Consider the following 24,740-nt stretch of genomic DNA (forward strand, 5'->3'; position numbering starts at 1 on the left):
TATAAATATATAATAAAATTAATGTATTTTTCATTTATATATAAGCCTGGGGTACCTTACAGGTAAGTTTTACCATACACTTAAAGAAGAAATAGTATCAATTCTACACAAAAATTTCAGAAAATTGAAACTCAAATCATTTTATTAAGTGGGCATTACTCTGATATCATAACCAGAAAAGACATTCAAAGAAAAAATTTACAGACTAATTTACCTCAAGTTTAATGAAAAACTATTAACAAAATTTTAGCAAACTGAATCCAGCAATATTGCAAAAGGATTATAAATCATAATCAAGTGAAGTTTGTAACTAGAAAGTCCAGATGATTTAACATTACAAAATCAATCAGTGTAATTCACCACTAATAAGATTAAGACAAGGAAAATAAATGTGATCATCTAAGATTCAGAGAAAGCATTTAACAAAATAGAACATCCATTACTTACAAAAACTGACCAAGCTAAAAATTTAAGGAAACTTCAACCTGCAGAAAGTAATCTATGAAACTATTGTATCTAAAGCATCATAATCAATGATTAGAAAAATGAATATTTCTCTGCTAAGTTCATAAATGCATAAAGAATGTCTGCTTTCAGCACTTCTATTCAATATTGTACTGGAGTTTCCAGTCAGGGACACAAGGCAATGAAAAGAAATAAAAGACCTAAAAATCATGGAACATGAAGTAAAACTATATTTATTTACAGATGACATCATTGTCTATTTCAAAAAAATCCTATGGGATGTACAAAAAGCTACTAAAACTACTAAGTGAGCTTAGCAAGTTTGCAGGATAGAAGATCAATATACACGTATCAATTGTATTTCTCTATACTTTTAGTGAACAGGAGTTGAAATTAAAAGAGTACCATTTTAATATCAAAAATATGAAATTCTTCAGATAAATTTTACAAGGGATTTCAAAATTTGTGTGCTGAAAACTACAAATAATCTATAGTGATGAAAAGCAGAACAGAGTTTATGGAGAAAGAGCAGGTTTGGTAAAGTGTGGAAGGGAGATAAGATAGATGGATAGAGGAAAATTTTGGAAGTTCTGCTTATATTCATTATTTTGATTGTGGTAATGGTTTCATGGTGGCTTCACATACATACTACAGACACAAACACACATATGTCAGTTTATCACATTGAATAATTTGACATGTATAGTAATTTTTGTATATTATATTTCAACTGTGTATGCATACTGTGTATGCAAGGCTCTTTAATAAAACCACATAGTTCTTTGCCATCTTAAACATTGTATACAAATAATATTTCCCTTTTCTTCCTAACTCAGGATAATTATTTGGCATATTAACATGTTTTAGGGCCATCATTTAAGATAACATTAGCATCTCTGAAGTTAATTGGGCCATTTACCCACACAGATAGTCCTGGGCATCAGTGGTTTGTGAAATTTTGTTTTAACCTTTTATTGTTTGTTTTCTGTTATTTCAAATATCAAAATTCCTGTCTTTTGATTTATTGCTTTGAACCTCTCATGGAAATGAATGCTTATCATCCAGTTGTTAAAAGTCAACCAAAGACTGTAAGAGGTTGTGCTGTGAAAATACAGTCTTTGAAGTCAATAAGCTCAGGTTCCATTTGTGATGCTGCCACTCTGAGACTTAACCTCAGAAAAGGTATATAACTCAAGAATCAGTTTTCCTATCATGGAATGGGACTGCTTTTGACTAATTCATACATCTGATTGGGAGAATAAATAAAATACTGTGTATGCAAGGTCTTGTATACAGCAGACAAGCCAAATTGTTTTTTGCCATTCCTTTTGTCACTGTTAAATGAATTAAGACTGGCTCTGTACTTGATAAACCCCCAAAAGCAATAGAAACGTATTTCTTGCTCATAGACTATCTGATAGGTAGCAGGGTGTAGGTTGGGGGAAGTGTTTTGGGGTCTCAGCCATTTTCAGTACAAGACACATTCTATGTGTCAACATCCATCCAGACATGCAGAAAGGGGTAGTGGAAAGTATTTTATGAAGTTTCTGTAGGCCAGGCTTGGAAGTAGCACACATCATTTGTACCTATGTTCACTTCAACAGAACGCAGTCCTACTGCCATAACTGTAAAGTAATCTGGGAAAGGCAGATTAGCTCTGTGCCCAGGAAGAAATGGAAGTCAAGTTTTGATGAACAGCTAGTGTGTTCTACTACATTCCTTGCATCAATAAAAAATGAAGGTCTGGCGAATATTCAAAATGAGGTTTAGGATTTAGCCTTAGAAATGTCCATTTGTTGTGCAGAGCCTTTGTTAGGACTGTGTTTCAGAGTTCAGGCTGCTGGTGTGTGAATTCTTATGTGATGTGCTATCACTCTATGTATACTAAAATAGTATAACACTGTAATATTATAGTATCAATACTAATGCTGTACAATAATCATCGTGGATATCATCAGCAACCATTTCTTGAATGCCAACTTTCCAATAATCATATTATGAATTTTATCAATATTATTTTATTAATTTCTGCTGTAGAATATAGAATTCTTAAGCACAGAATCCAACACCAAGCAAAGTATAGTTGTTTTTTTTTTCCTCGAAGTCTCTTGATACTGAGCAGAGTAAAACAGACTATTATTGATATTTTTTGATAGAATGAATATTAAATACAGAATCTTAACTCCTAGGAAAACTCTCTTAGTCATTCTAGCTTCCCAGATCTGAAGGGATACTCACTGTATTTTTAAATATGTCTTAAAATGTCTTATAATGGGTATCAATATTAATAATGTGTGTCTGGGAGCTATGCTTCACAGGATTCAATAAATTATATCATATGACAAATTTGTATCTAAAGAAACTGATTCTTAAGAGAATATGGCTTATTCACGTAACACCTTGTGTGTAACTTACCGAGCTATCCACACAATTGCTGAAAATTCACTGCTGACTTTCCCTAAATTACACATGCTTCCACTTTAAAAGGAAGATGTTATCCTTTTAAGCCTGCTAAACACAACAGTGAAGACAAAAAGAATTCTACACAAGTGTGCATACTTCTGCTGGCTTAGTTGCTGGATTATGCTTGTTTCACACCATTTCAGTTTTATGAATTATTCTTTAATCTATATTCTCTTTAACAAAGGTCACATCTCCAGATGTACCAAGAATTTATCTATCTTATGAAAAATTTAAACATGAACTGGACTTGAAAGTCAAATTAAGTGTAATGCAAAACAATTGAGAATAATAATGTAATAATTTGTTCTTTCAGTTGGCTGAATATATTGCATGTAAAATTAAAGGTCAAATCCTAATCCCATAATTTGTCTTTAAACAATTTTAGTTAATGTAGTCTGTCAAGAACATTTATGTCTCTGGAGAAATTAGAATACTTCATAATTATAAACAATTTCTTGAAAGGGTAAAATGTCTTGTTCAGTTAAAATATTTAAAGAACTCTTCCCCCCCGCCAGCTTTATCAAGGGATAACCAACAAATAAAATTGTAAGGTATTTAAAGTGTATAATGTGATTTGACATATGTATACATTGTGAAAGGATTTTCGCTGAGTTAATTAATACATCCATCACCTATTTTTCTTCTTTCTTTTTTTTGTGACAATATTTAAATCCTATTCTTTTAGTAAGTTTCAGTTATACAAAACAGCATTATCAACTATAGTCTGGTTACATTAGATCAGAACTTTTTTATCTTCTAACTGAGTTTACCAACCTCTCCTTATTTCCTCATTCTCCAACACCTGGCAATTAATTTTCTACTCTGTTTCTAAGAGTTTCACTTTTTAAAAAAAGATTGCACTTATAAGTGATACAATGCAGCATTTGTCCTTCTCTGTCTGGCTTATTACACTTAGCTTAATGCCCTCCAGCCCTGTTACCACAAATGTTAGGATTTCCTTTTTTAAGACTAAGTAATATTCCTGTGTGTGTATATATATGTGTGTGTGTGTGTGTGGTATTTTCTTTATCCATTCATCTGTGGGTGGACACTCAAGTTTGTTTCTATACCTTGGCTGTTGTAAATAATGCTACAATCAGTGCAGTCCAAGTTCCTAGTTATCTCTTAAACTTTTCTGATTGTCCAAGCCTTCTTTGTTCTTAGTGGCTCCCGGTTGTTGAGGGTATGCCAAGACCTGTCAGTGTCCCAAAGAGGAGAATTGCAGTCAGCAGCTAGATGCAGGCTGATTGGAAGCAGCACCATTTTTCAGCAGCTGGTAAAGTATGAAGTTAAGCCCTTTCCAGGGAGAAACTGGGGGATGGCCATTTTTGCCAGCCCCCCAGTGCTGGGCCCACGTATAGAACTGTGGTGGGGGAGAAGCACTCCTGCACTCCTTATGAACTCTTTGCTTCCTACAGCTCTGTGGGACTCATGAATACAAGCCCCACTGACTATTAGGGCCAGGAAATCTGGGGCCTATCCCTCAGGTGGCTGCTGCAAAACCTGGAGTCACAGATATATACACAGACTCCTTCCAGGGAGATACTGGTGCCTTGCTGTTATTATTAGAGCAGGCTGGACAGATGAGATTGGAGAGGTGTCTACTGGCTTCCCTGGTCTCTGGGGAGGATCACAGCCAGCTCCCAGTTCTGGCTAAATTAGAAACCTGGCCCCCAGGCAACAGCTTTTAAAGTAGGCAGGTCAATCCCTTTCAGGGGAAGACTAGGGAATGGGTGATTTTGCCTGCTCCCTCTGCACTGAGCCTTGGGAGGATAGGGCCAGCAATGGTTTGTGCTCACTAAGAATTCTTTCTTTGACACAGTCTTGTGGGTCTCATGGACAGGAGCCTGTGGGCTTTCAGAGTTGGGGAGTCCTCCCTCTAGTGAGTGTCTTCAAAGTTGAAGTGTTAGATGTAGAGTCCAAATTCTTCACTTGTCAGGAAGAACCTGCGGTTTGGGGTTCCCTCCAGACTGCATGGCACAACATCAGGAGTGTGTTTCAGCATTTCCTACCTATTTTAACTGGGTATTTTCTCATTTGTCCAGTGTGTAGGAATCACTCGGCTAGTTTCTGGATCTCCTTCAGAGGGAATTGCTCCATGTGTAGCCATGAATTAGGTGCATCTGTGGAAAGAGGGGCCTCCTATTTTACCATCTTGGTTGACTCCTCAATCTTTTCTTCATTCTCTGTTTTCAATTTCTTGAGGAACCTCCACACTGCTTCCCACAGTAGCTGTACCAATTCATGTTCCTACCAACAGTATTAAAGGGATCCCTGCTTTTCATCCTTACCAATATTTTCTTGTGTTTTTGATAAAAGATGTTCTAACAGGTCCTGTACTGATTTTTATTTTTTGCTCTTGAATTTTATGTGTTCCTTGTTTATTTTGGATATTAACCCCTTACTGGATATGTGGCTTGCAAATATTTACTCCCATTCAGTAGGTTGCCTTTTTGTTTTGTTGCTGGTTCCCATTGTTATGCGGAAGCTTTTTAAGTTGACATAGTCCCACTGGTTAATTTTGTTTTTGTCCCTAAATTGAAAAAAACATTTTCAAGACCAATGTCAGGGAGCTTACCCCCATGATGTTTTTAATAGAAATGTTATGGTTTTAGGTCTTACATCAAAATTTTCAATCCATTTTGAGTTAACTTTTGTGTATGGTGTAAGACAGTGGTCCATTTTCATTCTTTGGAATGTGGTGATCCACTTTTTTCAGCACCATTTACTGAAGAGGCTCTTTTCCCCATTGTGTGTGCTTGGCATCTCTGTCAAAGGTGAGTTTGTCATAATGCACAGGTTTATTTCTGGGCTCTCAGTTCTGTTCCATTAATCTGTGTGTCTGTTTTTATGCCTGTATCATAATTTTTTTTTTTTACTACTATAGCTTCTCAATATTTGTGAAATCAGGAATTGTGATGCTTCCAGCTCTGTTCTTTTTTTCTCAATATTGCTTTGGCTGTTTGGGGTCTTTTGTGGTGCTATACAGATTTTAGGATTTTTTTCTATTTCTGGGAAAAATTCCATTGCAATTTTGGTAGGGATCTCATTGAATCTACAGATTGCTCTAGGTAGTATGGACACTTAAGAAATATTAATTCTTCCAATCCATGACCATGGAATATATTTCCATATTTGTATTTTCTTCACTTTCCTTCATTAATGTCTTGGTTTTCAGTGTACACAATTTTCACATACATTGGTCAGTCAAATTTGTTCCTAAGTATTTAATTCTTTTTGATGGTGTTGTAAATGGGATTGTTTTAAAGGGGATCTTAAATACAATGCTTCTAAATGAAAAAGACGGAGTATGTCTTTTCTCAGTATATATCCAACAATACATTAATTTTGTTAGGTATCAGAATATTCTGATTCTTTTTCCCCATTTTACGATTGTGCTCTGATATGTAGTTGGCCCAGGGGCATATGTACCATTACCAGTTCCTAGTATAATGGGGTTAACATAGGTTCTTTTTTCCACATTTACTTTAAACTATAAAGTGTTATCTCCAACCTATTCAAATTAGTTTAAAAATGTTTTTAATCCAGTATGTGAAAAGTCACCCCATTTAAATGAATTATGTTGATAATTTAATGAGGAAAAAATCAGATTGTGAAGGGCTTTTTTGCACGTCCTACCTATGGTTTCAGATTTTATCTTAAAGACATGGAGGATTTAATGAGAAATTTTAAGCAGCAGAGTGAAACAGATAGCTTATTGTTTCAGGATTTTGACAAAAGTTGGTAGTGAGTGAGACAGGAGGAAGAGCCTCAGAATGGCTCCTGTGTTTCTGGCTGCAGTGTCTTGGGATGTGATAGAATGGGTCAGCAAGGGGAAGACTGAGGGGAAGTGCCGATGCAGAATGAAGACGGTCCATTTGGTTTGCATATATTGAATTTGGAGTATCTATACATTTCTTGCAGATGTAGTTGTTATGTATGTAGAAATACTGGTTTGAAATTCAGCATTGAACAGCCCTGTCTCCTAAAATACCCTTCTCCTTTGGTTCCCATGGAGCTGCCATCTCTGTGGCCTTGCTCTCTTGGGCTTCCTCCTGCCTCTGAGGCTGGGCTCTTCCTCCTTCACCAGCGGGCGCTGCAGAGACTCCCAGGGACCTGGTGGGACCCGTCCTCTTCAGAGATCACACGCCTACCAATGGCCTCAGCTACCATCTTGGGGCATAATAATTACAGCTTAGGAGAGGTAGTGGGAAAGCTGGGGTGGGCGGTGGGTGCAGAGAACTAGAAGAAAAACCAGGACACAGTATTGGAAGTTTCTAGTGGAAAATTAGAAAAATAAGTTATTCACAGCATAAAATTCTAATCAGAGATCAAGGAAACAAAAACTACAAAGTGTCCTTTTTTTTGTTGGAAAAATCAGACCTCCTTTATCAGAAGAAAAAGAGGGTAATGCACAGGGGACACACCCCATTGCAATGCATGGGAGCGTAAGCGGGTGCGCGGGTGGTGACCAGAGAGTAATAGATTCATCTGCAGACAAGAATGACAGGGGATAAAAGGAGTGGGACAGAAGCTACATCAATTGTATTCCAGCATTTATATTTTAATAAAAATGTGAAGTGAAACATAAAGCAAAAATGTTAATTGAAAAGCATTTGTGGATAGCAAGACCATTTCACTTGACTAGGTTAACCATGAAAAAGAAAAACTGGATATGATGTCCTTATATGTCTCTCCTCAATTTTTTGTGTGTGTATGTTTAGCATGAAAAAGAAAGCTTTCCATGCATTAAATGTGCTGCACAATGAGATTTAAAATTTGACTATATCACATTTAGGTTTCTATACTAAATTATATGAAGATATACATTGATATCACCAAACATTCTCAAAACAGTTCAGGTTCATTCAGTCCCACAAATACATGTTGAAAGGCAAATATTCTGCTAGGAATTGGGGGATCCAAAGTGGGAGAGCTCCAGTCTCAAAAATACAACTCAGATAACCTGAAGATTTTAGTATAAAGTGGTAAGAAATAAAATAGTAGTACTGCAGTGAGCATTGCACCACTTGATCCAACGTCATGGTTCAGGCATGAGGTACACTGAAGCAACCCTTGAAGGAGAAATAAATATTACCCAGGAAAAGCAGAGAGGGGCCGTTTTAGACAGAGTGACTAGTATGAGAAAGTTACAGATATATTCCAGAGCATGAGACACTAATGGCATTAGAAGTAGCAGTCTGATTTACTGCAGCATAATGTATAAATCATAGGAGCAAAGGCCAAAGAAAGACATAAGCAAGTTTATGGAGAGTTTTGTATGTCATTCTAAGGAGCTATACGTTATAACTTCACAAAGAGTTAAACCAGAGGTAAAACTGGAGTAAAATGGTCAGAATTCTATTTTTAGAAGACTGTTCTTGCTACAAGGAAGAGGAGGCAAGATGGGGGGAAAGGAAAGAAATTAGGAGGATAATAACCTGGGGGGACTTGACAAAGTGATAGGGATACAGAGTAGAAATGGAAATAAAGGAAGGATTCAAGATCAACTCCCATGGTGAGAGAAGCCACCAGTGTTTGGTAGATCAGAGGTGACTGGTGAGTATAAAAGTCGAAAACGTAAGGGTTTCTGTTATTGGTGACTTGGTAGATGATAGGGCCACGAATTCATACAGCATAACAGAAAAAGAATTACATTTGAATGGAGGGAATGGGAAGAAAGTGATGAGCTTAATTTGGACCTGTTAAGTTTGGGGTACCAGTGGAAGCTTCAAGTGGATTTGTCTAGCACGTCTTTGGCTTACAAATTTGAAACTTAGCTGAGAGGTCAAGTCTGGAGATACAGATGTGGCATCACCTCTTAAATGTTACTTAAACCATGAGGATGAGTGAGAATCCTTTGTTAATGCAATAGAAACGTGTTTTTCACACTCACCACTCAGGTTGTCCTTTGAATTCTTTCTTTCACAAATACACTTCATTTTAATAGGATTTCACCTTTTGACCATGTTGTGGTCCAGAAGGAATGCCACTGTTTTGATTTAACCAGAGAAATGACAACTCCTAAATAGGAACCCTGTCTGTCCATGGTTTCCAATGTCCTGTCTTGGTCTTCCCAACACCTGGTTGACTTAGTCTCCTTTGAGACTCCAGAAGTAGATAAACCTCACTGTTTTCTTCTACCTGCTCCCTTAAGTGTGTTTTGGGAAGGGTGCTCTGCTTTTCCTGGCTAATATTTATTTCTCCTTCAAGGGTTGCTTCAGTTTCCTATGGCTGCTGTTATTAACTACTAGAAACTTGGTGGCTTAAAGCAACATTAATTTATTCTTTTATAGTTCTGGAGATCAGAAGTCTGAAATCAGTTCAACTGGGCTAAAATCAAGATGTTAGCAGACTGGCATTTTTTTCAGGAGATTCTAAGGAAGAATCGTTTCTTTACCTTTGCTAACTTCTGGAGACTGGGATCCTTTGCTCATGGCCACCTTCCTCCACATTCAAAGTGTATCACTGCAACCTCTGCTTCCATCATCCCATCGTTTTCTTCTGTATTTGGCTTTCTTGTATATTTTACACGGGTCCTTGTTATTGCATTGGGCCCATAAAGGCGATCCAAGATAACCTTGTCATCTCAAGATCCTTAACTTAAATACATCTACACGTTGACATGTAAGAAAACATTGACTGGTTCCAGGGATTAGGACATGGCCTTCTTTCCAGGGCCGTTATTCAGTTCCCATACTGTCTATGCCTAGAAATGAACACAGCCACTAACCCTGGCTCTCAGGAGTTCGTACAGGCACTATGCTTACTTAAGTTAGGTAACCGGCCTTACATATGATAACTAAGTAGCATTCCTTAACTAAAACCAAGCATATGTACAATAACTATAAAAAGTGCTATCCATTTTACTTGTACAATATCACTGTTTATTTCCAAATAATGCTAAGAATTATAATATAAATTTCATAGCCAGTCAATGTAATTGATTTTTTTGCCTGCACATCAAATTCTCCTTAATAGCTCCCTGAACTTATTTTGAGGAATTACGTATCTTCACTCATACTTTTGGAAGGATGAAAAATTCAGCTGCCTGCCTTCCATTTTGGAAGTCAAAGAACTAAATTTTTCCTCTCCTTATCCAGGTACAGCTGGGAGTTAGTGCCTGACTGAAGTCTGGCCAGTTAAATGCTGGATCCTGGGACTTGACTCTTGATCCAGTAATGTGAGCTGGCATGTACTCATGCTGAATGTGCAGCACCCATTCAGGTTTTTGGTCTTTCTAGGTTCCTAGCCCTCCACTATGGCCTCAAATCTTGCCTGTTTCCAAGACTGCTTTCTGGCCCTCCCTTCAATTTTGGAAACTTTCAATAGCTTTCCAATAAATTATTTTCTCTTAAAATAAGATTTGGTTTCTGCAGTGTACAGTCAGAAAACCCTAATAATAGTAGTGTTACTTAGATTGTATTGTTGCTGGGTTAAATCTACCATGAAAATTCTGTAAGAAAATTGATTTCCATTCAAGTAATTTTGAAGTCACCTCATTTGAGTTAGGACCTCACAATTATATTGGCCTTATTTATATGACCTCATTAAAACATCTACAGATTATACATATTTACAAATCAGGAGAGACAAGGTAATTGCTTTTTCCAGATTTTGAAGACTACTTTTCCTGTGTCAGTACATACTTTTCCTTTCCATGGCATCTTATTTGAAGTGTAAGTACCCCTACACAGTCATTCTTAAATCAGCTTGGGGATATCTTTTAGAGCTTTGTTAAAGTGTTGGTTATCATGGTACTATGTTTCTATAATGCTGAGGATTTACCTCTATTTCTTTAGAGTGTTGAGTGGTTTAAAGATTTTTTTCTCTTTAATGGAAAATCACTCAGTGAAACTGAGGAAAAGCGATTATTTATCTGAGTCATATTTTTATGGAAACTGTTTTTTACTTCTCTGCATTTTTAGAAGTGTTTTTAAAAAGGGTATTCTATTAATATTTATAATTAGATTTCACACAAAACAGATGCTAAATCTTATGCTATAGCTTTATGGGTACAATTACATAAAGAAGATTATATGCTCTTAGGCATAATGTTCTCTGGGAGCTGTAGACAAAGGACATTCTCTTTGAAGATGCCCATTCTTTTGTGAGTAGAGGGAAACAGGAAGAGGGTGATTAACCACAATTATTTTAACTGTTATCATCCAGAACATTACTACTTAAATGGGCAGAACAAGAATTCAATAAATACGAAATAGATCGACTTTCTTTCTCTCTTGACCCAGTTCACCTAGTCACACCATTTATCTTTATTCTTATTTGGAAACCTTGTGTATTCTTCCTATTTCCAGAGCTCGCTGGGGAGCGGTCCTCAGCCTTTCTGAAAGGGTTTGGCTTCCAGATGCACTTGGAGTGGACAGTGGGCAGTTTCCTGAGGTCGGAGGACAGGAGGAAAAGGGATTCGTTTTTCTAATTACCTTCAGTCCAGTACTGAGTGGAGGTGGTGGGGTATATATTGTGTAATCTAAACCACGCAATCTCCTAAAAACTGTCGTTTTTTATAGATGGGGAAACTGAGGCTCTGGGTTTGAACGTCAGTATTTATGAGTCTAGACCCTTTCCACTACCCCTTCTTTTCCCTGGCGATTACTTCTTCACAGTTTCTCCTAGGAACCCTGGAGGGAGAGGATTGGACAACAAATCTGCCTGCCAACTTGATCGGTGATAGAAAGTGTTATGAGTTCTCCCGATTTTCCGCCTTTAAAAGACTAGTAAGGAACAACACCTGGCGAGAGAGGAGGGGCAGGGCGAAGTCCCCTGAGACGCTGCGCTGGGGACGGATGGGGCACGCCCACTAACTGGTGGCCGCCTCGCCGACCGCTCTAGCCCATGGGGATGCGGTGTGAGTGCACTCGCCACCCCGAGGCTGAGCGGGCCGACCCCGTAGGCCAGGAGCACGCTCCCGGGGCCGCCGGGCGCCTCCCCGCGGCCTCGGCGCACGTGCCCGGGCTGGGTCCAGGTCTGGGGGCCGCGCCGTAGTAGCGGGGCGGGTGGGGGCGGTTGGCTCCGGGCCGCGGCCGCCGCCCGGCCGCCGGCTCCGGTGGTTGGGCGGAGGAAGCGCGGGACTCCTCCTCCCCACCGTATTAACATGCACCCAGGGACGGGTGGCCAGCCCAGCCTCGCCGCCCCAGCCCGCCGCGTCCTGGCGCTCAGCCTCCGCGCCAGAAGCGAGCGCTGAGCTCCGGCCGCCGCAAGCCAGAGGACGCGGCCTCTCCGACACCGCTGGCCCCGGGCACGCGGCATCCTCAGGGGCGGGAGCTGCCGCAGCCGCCTCGGCTCCTCTCCCCAGCGCTTCCCGTCACCTCTCGGAGAACCTGTCCCGGCCGCCAGGACGCCCCTTTCGTCCTCACTCCGAAGCTCGCGGACCCGACGGGCGGACGGACGCAGGGGTCCAAGGCCAGACTGCGGGCAGCAGAAAGGTAACGCCGGGCTGCGCCGCGGGGCTGGGGCCGCGAGCCGAGCCCGGCCGCCGCCGCGGTCGCGGTGCCCTGGGCTGCTCTTGCCCGCCGCGCGGTCGTTGCTTCTTGCCGGCGGAGGGACTGAGGGTTGGGTTCCCGGTCCCCGGGTCCCGCTCGTCCGCTTCGCCTTCGCCTTCTGGCGCCCGGGGCGCACTCCCGGCCCCCTGGGTACCCCGGGAGCCCGGGCACCGGCGCGCCCCTCCCCGGGTGTGCGGTCCTCGCGGGTCCCAGGGGCCGGGAAGGGGACGGAATTCTAATTGCGACAGGGTCCTGGAAGGGGGAGGGGACAACCGTCCCCGTCATCTCCACTGGCCAAATTCGCCCCTGCTCGCGTCCGCAAGCCCGGCTGCACCTTGCCGGGGAGGAGAGGGCTGCTTCCTGCCGGGCATTTCTCCACGGGCTCTCGGGCCGGTCGCAAAGCAAGTTGTTGCACTTGCTTTCTAGGTGACATTTTGGCAATGGTTGTGGAGAGAGCCCCCAACCGAGTGTGTGTGCGCGCGCGCAAGAGAGAGAGAGACAGCGAGGAAGCACCAGAGACACAGAGACAAAGAGATAGAGGCAAACGGGGAGAGACCTAGATAAAGAGAGACACACAGAGAGAACAGGGCCCGCGGGGGTGGGCGTTGGAGTCGTCCCCCGCCCGCCGCGGAGGCCAGCTCCTGGCGAATCGCGGGGCGAGCGATGAGACCCTGTATTCAGCCGATTGAATGAATCGGGCAGGAGCCGGGACCGAATAGGGACCTCTCCTCCCGGCCGGGAGAGATAACAAATCGCACTTTCATTGAGCGGCGGCTGCAGCTGCGGGAGGGACCTGCCGGGGGATGAAGACCTGCTTTCAGTACTCCGGCTGCTGCGCCCCGCGCGGAAGGCGAGCCGCCCCTGCTGGCCGGGTGGCCCCCGGAGGCCGTGGGAAGGGGCGGCCGGCGGCTCGGATGCCCGCGCGGAGACACTAAGAGCCTGTACCCGGGCGCGGCGGCCGCCGCCCCCCGCCCGTCTGCCCGCCGGTTCTCCTTCCTCCCGGCCGGTTCCACTACGGAATTTTCTGAGAAGGGGAGGGGGTTTGGGGTGGCCAGGCTGTGGGACAGGATCGCCGGTGGGTGAGATGGTATTTCTGCTGTGGACTAAGGCGAGTCTGCTCACTCCTGACACAGTGGGCCGCTTTGGTTCTGGACAGATCCGGACGCCCTGCCTCTCCGGCATAACACCTGAAGTTATGGAATTACCATGATTAAAGACATAAATAAAAGTAACAAAGGCAGAGCTTTATCTTTTATAGTCATCATGAATGGCTTTGTAAAGTGGTGATGGATCAGACTCAGCTGCCGTCACACACTAGGCTGAGGAATGTTTAGAACTAGGAAATCAATTTTAGGACCCAGTGCAAGCATCTTGCAAATTTATTTTTACGAGGAAGAAGCTCACTGCCTTTTGACTGTTATTTATAGCAGAATTTCAGTTTCAGGAAGCAATTTACTATTGGCCTATGTAATTTGGCATATATAGCAAATCTTCATTCCAGCTTGAACGGAAATGACATGGAGGCAAGAAATGTCACAAGTAACCTAATTGAATCTAATGTCAAAAGGATAAAATTTTCTTTGCTTACATTTTTTCAAAGGAAATTCAAAGCCATTAAAAAATTGAGTATGTCAGTTGCTTTGTTAATAGTTTCCTTTGGATTTATTAATTCAGTTTAAAGTTGCAGCAGTGAACTGCAGTCACTGTCTTGAAATATTCCTGGTTTCAGATCTAAAAATCCCATAACTGCTTAAAAAAATAATAAACTGACTCACTTAGAAAATATTAGTTACTTGTATGAGAAAAGACGTGAATGCATTTGCAATATAGGATTTAAAAAACAATCACATCTACCTCTCTATTTCTCTATTTCTAATAGGGTTTCTATTCTTACTTTGCCAAATAAAATATTATATCTCAAATATTATAAGCAATATAAATATTGGCAAAATGAACTGGTGAACAGATTCTTAAAAAAATTAGGAAGTAATTTTCTGATAAAGCTCTTCATACCCAACACAAGCATTGTGCTTTTGGAAGACAAAAATGCACATGAGCTTTACCTCCAGGGAATTTTCATGGTTTAGCTTTGTTAATTTCTCCTTCAACAGAAACTGCTCTGACAAGACTAAAACCTTGATGAAAACAAATCAGTGCTTATTGTAGCAAGGCATTCCTTTCAAAATATTGTGTAGCCCATGTAGAGTAATATCCTAAAACTAAATGGTGGTGTACTTTCTAAATCATGCTTAAATGTCCTACTGAATCAAATTTGGAAATACTGAGTGCATGCACTTTGACTTAACTCTTCTTGGTATGTTTGTCCCATCTAGCCATCTAGACTATTTCTAATATAAAATTAGAACTGGGAAGAGAGAAATTAAAGTTATACTATTCATTTAGAGATATGTAGCATAGTAACAATTTGAGACAAGTACCATCTTCTTTGTATAGCAACTTCTTATGGAAACCAAGAATTCAGGGCTCTGATTTTGACTTAAAATATTTCAAATTCAGAAAGAATGGTATATAATTGTGTATATACCATTATGTACAAAACTGCTATGTAATTGTGTATTTTTATAGTGAAGTTTATGTGATAGACTCCAATCTACATTACAGTGTTCTCTTGATCACTCCCACAAATTGTTCCACCCTTTCTCAGAGCAACTTTACTCCCTAAAGAAGAAATCTAATTCCTCTTAGGAGGCATTCAGTTGACAGACTTTATGAAGATTTCATCTCTTAGAAACCACACTTGCCTCTCTTTGTTTAATTTAAGGAAACAATGCAGGATATAGTTGTAAATGATTTTCTTTTCTCCTCTTCCTTCACTAATTATTTTCCCCTGCTGAAGGGATACCATTAGAACAGGAATACTGAAAGGACTTTTGAAAAATCGAAATGCTTTTCCCCAATCTTCACCTCCTACACTTAAAATCTCTATGCCTTGTATCTATGGTATGTTCTCTTTGTACTTTTTATTTTAAAGAAACATAATCACAAGAAGGCCCTTTTCTAACATTCTAAAACTCTTCGTGCTTCTGAGACTCTTGTAGGTTCAGAAACACCCCATGTCTTGTGCTGTCTTTTTCATTTCCAGAAAGTCCTAAGGGCTTGTAATGCTCCATTTTCAAATAAAGGAATCATTTCAGTACCCCCAATGACTTTCTTCCTTTTTTAAAAAACAAACACATTCTTTTACCACAGAAGAAGATGTAGAGCTAGTCTTAAATCATTTGCTTAAATTTATTAAACATCCACTCATAACATTGCTTGATACCAAGTACCAATTCCTTTTCTTCTAACACATAGTATTTGGCTTATGTAAAAAGTTATTTTATATATATATATGTGTGTGTGTGATATATATACATACACATAATATATATGTATGTATATACAGAATGCCATTAATGCATATTTACATATATTTATATAAATGTGTATGTATTCTATACATCCGCTACTTCTTTTAATGTAACCCTGCAATGCGCAGACCTGCAGAACAAAACATGTAGTTGAGAGCAAGTGAAATAGGGTGTGGCTGTAAGGTTAAAAAGGTGAATGACTTACTTTGGAGGTCTTCTGTTTCTTATTCTGACTGCACAGAGACAGTCTGGTATTGCATACGGGATGTGTTGATCCATCAATTCTACATGCCTCATTCTAGTAAATGGTAGGAACCAGAAAACTGGTGCATGGTTTGGGGGTGGGAGCAGGGCCGGGAAGGAGTGGGGTTGGTGGGGGGTTAGAGATATTCTCTTCTTTTATTGACTTTGGAATTTTCCTGGTTGGTGTTCATTGTTTTCCCCTTTCTGTAGGAGTTAATAATTACTGGGTAACAAGTGACATCTCACTTAGAAGAAACAGCTCACATAAGCACTGGAAGCCCTTTGGCTATAAAGCCATAGACCTTTGGCTCAGAGTCTTGGACCTTTCTTTGGGTAGATGAGAACTGATATAGCTGGGATATGATTGCCCCATTTGGGGTGGTTGTCAATGAGATATCAACACCCTGAATCTGCTGTGAAGGTGCAAACCCACCCTCCTCCTGGGATTTGCCTGAAACTAAACTGTTCATTTCCTTAGTCACTTATCATAGTTTGCTCATCTGTTGTCATTTACAATTTCTATATCCTCTCCCAACGTTTTCTTGTCAGATTTGTAAGCACAACACAAAAGCAAGCTGTGGAGTGTGTGATTTGGCAGTGTATTAACTGCCCAATCCTGCCAGGTTTTCTTAGCTTTCAACAAAGTGGGGGGCGGGCTGAAGCCCTGGCTAAGCAATTAGAGAAGGAGGGTCTGTGCTGGGAGTTGCTCATCTCCCAGCCTGTACATCCCAGTCAGCACCGGCAGGTTTCAGAGACATTTAAGTGACTCCCTCAGGCGGCTTGGGGGAGGCCTTTCTCTGTCCGGGCGCAAGTCCAACTCTGCTGCTTTACTCCGTGACACGGTTTTGGCTAATTTGAAAACATCTGCTAGAGTAACTTCCTTTTAATTCTACTCCTCCAGCACAATTATGAGTATGTGATGGGAGGATTGGCATTAACCCTCACTATAACCTCATGATTATACCCTGTCCCTGGAGACCCTTTCTTTCTTGGTTTCAATTTCATTGGAAACTCAATGTGAAGTATATTTCTGAACTAAACATTTCCCTGCTAGCTGGAATTGAGATTTCTCTACAAAAGACATGCTGCAGTTTCAGAGGAACATGGCATTTTGATCTTGTCTCCGACTTTGCAAACAACTATTCTTTGATATGATTCATCATGCTACTTTAGCAAAAAGGCTAAGCACAGTCACTCCCTTCCAAGCTCTTTTCTCAGACATTAACCCAGATAGCAAAGTAACCTTGTCATTCTCTCAAATGGGGATGCATTTTCCCATTAGGGCTGGGGAGGAGCAGCAGAGAACTTGAAGCGGGAAGCATATACAGGTTTATGGTTTGAACCCTTCCCTGGGCAATGCAGATGAGGCTCACTGGATTCTCTCGCTTCTGTGATGCAGAGTAAGATGTCTTTCCATGCTCTTCCTGGATCACTGTTTCTTACATTTTTTCCTCTTTCCTAGACCTTAGCTGAAAAGTCATTTAAGCAGTGAAGCTATCCAGCTGAATTAAGTTTTAGTGCTTTATACTTTTTTTCATGGTCCTTTTACAGTAGTGATGTTTTGGCTTTTGTGATAATTCAGTCAACTGTCTTCCCCACTGAACTGTGCATTCCCTGAGATGAAGAATTACATTAGAACACTCACCAAGTATCACCCATGCCTAGGATGGCCCTGGCCCTTAGTATGGTCAGTAAGCATTGGGTGAGTGAATGAATGAATGAACAAATGAGTGAATGCAAATCTGTATTCTGACTGTGTAAGGACCTTAACTCTAAGGGTGGGTAGCATTATGGGGCTTTTGCATGGCCCTCCTTGCAGTCCCAAAGTGAACTGTTTTGTCCTAAGCTTACTCTGATAATACCTGGGAAATGCAGGACTGATCTCAGGATGGCCAACATGTGTTGGAGCCAGTTATGCTACATTTCTTAACTAGAGAAATTGCAATCTGTGGGTAGAGGTCAGTTCTGAAATAAGAAAAGGATTTAAAATGAAACAGAACAAAACCTCCTGCTTTCCTCTCTTTCTCCTCCTTCTTACTCAAAATAAATGATGAATAGCTTAAACACCCAACTTGCCTGTGTTGAATTCACCCTTCCACCCCAACCAAGCTTAACACCAGCTCTTTTGTCAAACTCTACCATATAGGACTGAGCTCTCCTCTTGTTCTTCCACTGAATCTGATAAATATTTGTATCTAAGTTGTGTATTTAATTTTCTGTTTATATGCCTGTCTACCTCTATCAGACCATGAGCTCAAGGGATAACAGAGATAGTGGCCAGTGTAAGGGTTGTTTATAGAGGGGATACCAATGTTCACAGAGGATTGTAAGACTGGATCAGATCATCGGGATGAGAGATGAATATAGGGGGAGGGAGAGAGGTGGCTACCACTGACTTTCTTGTTTGGGGCTGGTTAGGTAAAACCAGTGAAGGATGGCTCTCACTTATGGGAACTGTTGGAATCCACCATTTCAAATTACATGGAATCACAGCCTTCTAGGTATTTCCATGATTTTCTGTACTAGTTTCTGGCCAGGTATATAGCATAGTCTGTCCTGCTCTATGCTTCTGAGATACTGGAATGCTGTGGTGAGGTGGGCCAGCGTATTGCCACTGGGCACTTGCAGGAGATGTTAGATTCACTGTTCAGCCTTAAAGGATCTGCAAGGAACAGTTAAAACTCAAAATGGACATAGTCAATGGCTTTATGAACTATGGTGCATAATAATTTCTATAGATTTGCCTTCTTTTACTGATAGTTTAAGATATTCTGCTTTGATTAGAATCCTAAGGGCTCTAGATGATAGATGTCAGATATAGCCTTTCCAAGTATGGGCAAACAAACACAATTACAACAGCTCATGTGTACTCATTAGTGGGGGGAATACAGAAGTGCAAAACACAGTTCAAATCCTTGGGCAGCTCAAAAACTAATCCAAAGGATAAGATTCAGATGTAGGAAATGATTAGTAAAAATGTGTTCAGAATAAAATTAAGTGCTCAAATATTTGGGACTAATTATACTTATCTTGGGCTTTTATGGAGGGGCAGAATTCAACAAGAATGAGACCCTGTGGAATGCTTCCTAAAGAGGAAGACCTGAAGCTGGACTTTCACCAAAGTGTTAAATGGAAGAAGGGATGCCTTTTCAGATAAGGCAAGACATTTATGAAGACATGGAGATGCAAAATATATTGCCTTATGCCTGGTTCAGGGAGATAGTCTTCTGCTCTAGCCCTTCTAGTGCATTTTAATTAGGTCTGGAGATGGCTTTGGTTGACAGGGATGAAGACACACTGTGGAGGGTTTCGATGACCTACAAGAATGGTTAGAGTTGATAGGAGCATTGAAGGAATGTGAGTGGATATGATATGAAGAAGTGGCCTCTTGGACTGATGCAGGTAACAGTCTACTATCAGATTGGAAGCATTAGGAGGCTGTTGCACTAATGGTGGCATTAATGAATGAGAAACCAGGTTTAGGGAAGAAGGAATGCAAGAAGAGAAGACATATAAAAATATTTTGAAAAAATTTAACATTTGACTCTTTGACTTCTCCTTTACCCTATATCTGTGTTACAAAGTGTTTTTCAATTTTCTATTACTAATAAAAAATTATTGTGAAATATTTCAGTAACACCAAAAGTTAAATGTTATAATAAACACCTATGTACTCATCCCTGAGATCATGAAATAAGTCATTGCACATACTATCAGTACTTTCAGAGTACTTGCTCTACAAGCACATCTCCCCTCAGTGGTACCCTGTATTCGGGCATACCTTGGCAGACCACAGCAATACAGCCAGTCAAATGAGTTTTTTGGCTTCCCAGTGCATACAAAAGTTATGTTTATACTATTCTGTAGTCTATTAATGTGCAATAGCATTATGTCTAAAAAAATGTACATACTTTAATTAAAAAATACGTTATTGCTAAAAAATGCTAGCCACCATCTGAACTTTCATCAAGTTGTAGTCTTTTGTTGGTGGAGGATTTTATCTCACTGTTGATTGCTGCTGACTGATCAGGGTGGTGGTTACTGAACGCTGGGATGGCTGTGGCAATTTGGTAATTTAAATAAAACAAAAATGAAATTTGCTACACAATTAACTTTCTTTTCATGAACAGTTTCTCCTTAGCAATGCTGTTTGGTAGCATTTTACCCACAATAGAATTTCTTTCTAAATTGGGGGCAGTCCTCTCAAACCCTGCTGCTGCTTTTTCAACTAGTTTATGCTATATTCTAAATCCTTAGCTGTCATGTCATCAGTCTTTACAGCATCGTCACCAGGAGTAGATTCCATCACAACACACCACTTTCTTTGCTCATGCATAAGAGGCAACTGCTCATCTGTTTAAATTTTATCATGAGAATGAAGCAATGCAGTCACATCTTCAGGCTCCACTTGTAGTTTCAGTTCTGTTTCAGCCACATGTGCAGTGACTTCTTCCACTGAAGTCTTGAACCCCTCAGAATCATTGATAACAATTGGAATCAACCTCTAAACTCCTGTTCATGTTGATATTTTGACATCATGTCATGAGTCACAAATGTGCTTCATGGCATCTAGGATGGTGAATCTTTTCCAGAAGGTTTTCAGTTTACTGTGCCCAGATCCATCAGAGGACTCACTATCTATGGCAGCTAAAGCCTTACAACATGTATTTCTTAAATGATAAGACTTGAAAGTCAATTACTCTCTGATCCATGAGATGCAGAATGAATGTGTGTTAGCAAGCATGAAAACCACATTAATTTTGTTGTCCATCTCCATTAGAGCTCTTGGGTGAGTAGATGCATTGTTAAGGCACAGTAATATTTTGAAAGGAATCTTTTTATCCGAGCAGCATGTCTCCACAGTGGGATGAAAATATTCAGTAAACTATGTGGTAAACAGGTGCACTGTCATTCAGGCTTTGCTGTTCTATTTATGGAGCACAGGCAGAATAGATTTAGCCTAAGTTTTAAGGGCCCTAGGGTTTTCAGAATGTTACATGAGCCTTGGCTTCAACTTAACTTAAAATCACAATCTGCATTAGCCACTAACAAGAGAATAGCCTGTCCTTCGAAGCTTTGAAGCAAGGTATTGACTTCTCCTCTCTAGCTATGAAAGTCCTTAGATCACACCTCCTTCCATTATAAGGCCATTTAATATACACTGAAAATATTTTATTGTAGCCACCTTCATTAATGATCTTAGCTTCTGGATAATTTCTTCAGCTTCTACTTCAGCGTTTGCTGCTTCCCCTTGTACTTTTATGTTTTATGTTTATGGCTTCTTTCTTTAAACTTCATGAACCAACCTCTACTAGCTTCCAACTTTTCTTCTGCAGCTTCCTCACCAATTTCAGCCTTCATAGAATTTAGGAGAGTGAGGGTCTTGCTCTGGATTAGACTTGTTTTCAGGGAGTGTTGTGGCTAGTTAGATTTTCTATCCAGACCACTGAAACTTTCTCCATATCAGCAATAAGGCTGTTTCACTTTCTTATCATTCATGTATTCACTGGAATACTACTTTAAATTTCTCAAGAACTTTTCCTTTGCATTCATAACTTGGCTGTTTGCACAAGAGACCCAGCTTTCAGCCTGTCAGCTTTCTGCTTGCCTTCCTCACTAATCTTAATCATTTCTAGCTTTTAATTTAAAGTGAGAGACAGGAGGCTTTTCCTTTCACTTGAAAACTTAGAGACCATTGTAGGGTTATTAATTGGCCTAATTTCCATATTGTGTCTCAAACACACCCATTTGTTTATTAAGTTTGTCATTTTATATGTGTACCATTTGTGGCACCCCAAAACAATTACATTAAGATCAAAGATCACCAATCACAGGTCAATATAAAAAACATAATAATAATGAAAGGTGAAATATTGAGAGAATTACCTAAGTGTGACACAAAGACATGATCTGAGCAAATGCTCTTAGAAAAAAGGCTGCAATAGACTTGCTTAGTGCAGGGCTGATGCAAGCCTTTTATTTGTAAAAAATACAATTATTTGTGAAGTGCAATAAATTGAAGCACAATAAAACAAAGTTGCCGGTACTGAACTTTCTGCTTATTTCTGTGCATTTCCTTTACTTTGCTATATATATATGTGTGTACTGAAGCAGTAGCTTCTCGTTTTGCAGTTTTTGAATACTATATAAATAGTGACACACTTTTCATAGTCTTTTCCACCTTACTTAATTGACTGGCATTTTGTTGATATATGTACATCCTATTCATTCATTTTTTACTGCTCTTTGGTATTTTGTTGTGTAATATATCATTAGTAATGTACCAACCTACTGTTGATGGACATTCAGGGTATTTTCCCATAAGGCTGCTATGAACATTCATGTGCACACATCTCCTTGTGTTAACAAAGGCGGCTTTTCTTCTGGTTGGAATTGTAGGAAGGTGGGAATTGGCAGGTAATGCCAAATTACCAAAAATAATTCTATCTATTTATATTCCCATCATCAATTTATAGGAGCTTCTTTTGTTTGGCATCCTTGTCAACACTTGGTGATACATTTTCTTTTTTGCCAATCTTTTGAAGGTGAAATGAAATCTCCTTGTAGTTTCAATGTGTTGTTCCCTGACTGGCTACTAGTAATGTTGACCATTTTTTTGTCTTTTGATTAACATTCATTTTTCTTTGGAATGTTTATTCATATGTGTTGTCCACTTTCCCACTGCTTAAAGAAAACCCCAAAACACAACTTCTTGATTTGTGGGAGTATTTACATGTGCTGGGTACCACAGTTTTTCCTGTAATGTGCATTTCAATGATCTTCTTACAACTGGTGGCTTGTGTTTATTTTTAATTGTCTTTGGGTGAAAATATTATTTTTAAAATAGGTTCCTTTTTGATTCTTCTCTTTATGGTAGAGATATCTTGTTTGGGAAATCTTTTCCAATTCTGAAGTGATGGGAGTGTCATCCTTTCATATCTCATCAACTATTTTCACATTTAGTTCTTTAAAACTTTCCTTTCAGTGGTTATTTTATAAAGTCTCAGATTACATCCCAAATTTAGCAAACGCATGACTCCTCTTGGTCTTAATTTCTTCCCTATTAAGTCAGAGTTGGAATTTGTGATTTTTGTTTCTGGAATACGTGGAAATCTCTTCATAGACATCTTGCCCCCAGGGTCTCCTGATTAAATGTGCACCTGGGCTTACTTTTCAAAGAACTGTCAAAGTCATTGTGAAATTCCTCAAACTTTGTCCTTGAGACCATGAGGGCATCAATCACATCCCTTTTTATTCCTGCATCCACCAGAGGCTAGCACATACCTGGGCCATGCTGGCCTTCAGACATGTGAGGGAGACAAATGCACAGTGTGAGAGGGCACAGCTGGTCCCCTTCATTACTCAGCTCCATCTCTTAGTTAGTCCCTTACATCCAAGTGCCCCACCAGGACTGCCCCTGCTTGTCAGGACTGTGCTGTTTGGGTCATTCTCTCCTCTTCCTTTGTTTCTTTTCTCTGTATTTAAATTCTGCCAATTTGATACTTAGTAACAGCAGATTCTCCTAGGGCTCAGACAAGGGGAGGCAGAGCTTTTCATTTCCCTTCCTGTCCTTCTATATAGTTTGAGTATTTTACCGCAAGCAAGGATTTCTTTTAAAATAATTGTTTCAATGTGCTCTCCATCCTTGAAGGCCAAGTCAAATCTCATCTCTTACATGAAACATTTTAAGACTACTCTAGCCCAGGGTAACCTTTTCCCCTGAATTCCAGTTGCACTTTTTGGATCATTTACTTTATAATTTATGTTTTAAACATCTAATGTGAATACTTCTAGATTTTAAGCTCTTTTAAGAGATGAACTGGATGATGTATTTTTGCATCTCTCCTAGGACTAAGCCTAGTAGCCAGCAGAGTGAATTTTCAGTGTGTCACAGCTGCTTTCTCGATGGTTGCTGAGTAGTTATTGGAGACAGCATAGGCTGAGTGGACATTTGGAGTGTGAGGACACGGGGAATAGACATTACTGGAATATATGAGGGTTTGGGATAGGGACCTAATTTGTAGAGAGAAAAATTGAGCTCTGTTTTCGTTATGTTGATTTTTAAGACAACATTGGACATGTTCCATCAGCAACTTGGGAAACATTAAACCTGAGTTTTATAAAATGATAAAATTTGAGATGTTGATTAGGATCTGCTAAAAGATAATCAATAGCTTCATGATTCTAGCTGCTGTTTTTGTGTTCCAGATCAGAATATTACCCCCTGCCCCCCAGTCCTGACTGTACTCTCCTGAGTTATTTATACTAGCTAGATGACTTTGGTCACATTAGTTAAGTTTTCTGCGGCCAATTTTCTCACCTGTAAAAAGATAATTAAACTTACACAACAGAGTTTTTGAAAGGCTTAAATGAGCCAACCTATGTAAAGTAGATAGTTCAGTGGTGGGCTATTCATGGACAATTAATAAATGTTGTTTACCAACCATCTTTTTTACATTAATGGGGCATCAAGAATTTCAAGAATTCTTGCCTACTTATGATATATTTTTCTTATCCTAGTGAAGATTCGTAGATCTTATTTCATGGTCCTTTATTATCTAAAGTCGGTGACAGCAATTCCCTGCAATAGCTCATATTTTTTGAGCACCCTGGTCTTTGCTGTCTTGCATAATACAACTTAGAGTAGCTGCTGTAGGCTCCATGCCTCCCTCTCCAGGGAAGGAGGCCCATAGCCCGG

General features: G+C 40.0%; 1 protein-coding gene across 6 annotated transcripts in view; it reads left to right on the forward strand.

Annotated features, from left to right (window-relative positions):
- Positions 1–12,071: 12,071 nt before the first annotated feature.
- Positions 12,072–24,740, forward strand: part of DLGAP1 (DLG associated protein 1) — an 858,481-nt gene continuing 845,812 nt past the window's right edge. For all 6 annotated transcript variants that reach the window (XM_073212860.1, XM_073212859.1, XM_017658265.3 and 3 more), the window contains exon 1: positions 12,072–12,371. The gene's annotated coding sequence lies outside the window, so the exon portion shown is untranslated. The remainder of the gene's footprint in view (positions 12,372–24,740) is intronic.

This window comes from Manis javanica, chromosome 9 (assembly GCF_040802235.1).
Source record: "Manis javanica isolate MJ-LG chromosome 9, MJ_LKY, whole genome shotgun sequence".
Classification (NCBI taxonomy): domain Eukaryota; kingdom Metazoa; phylum Chordata; class Mammalia; order Pholidota; family Manidae; genus Manis; species Manis javanica.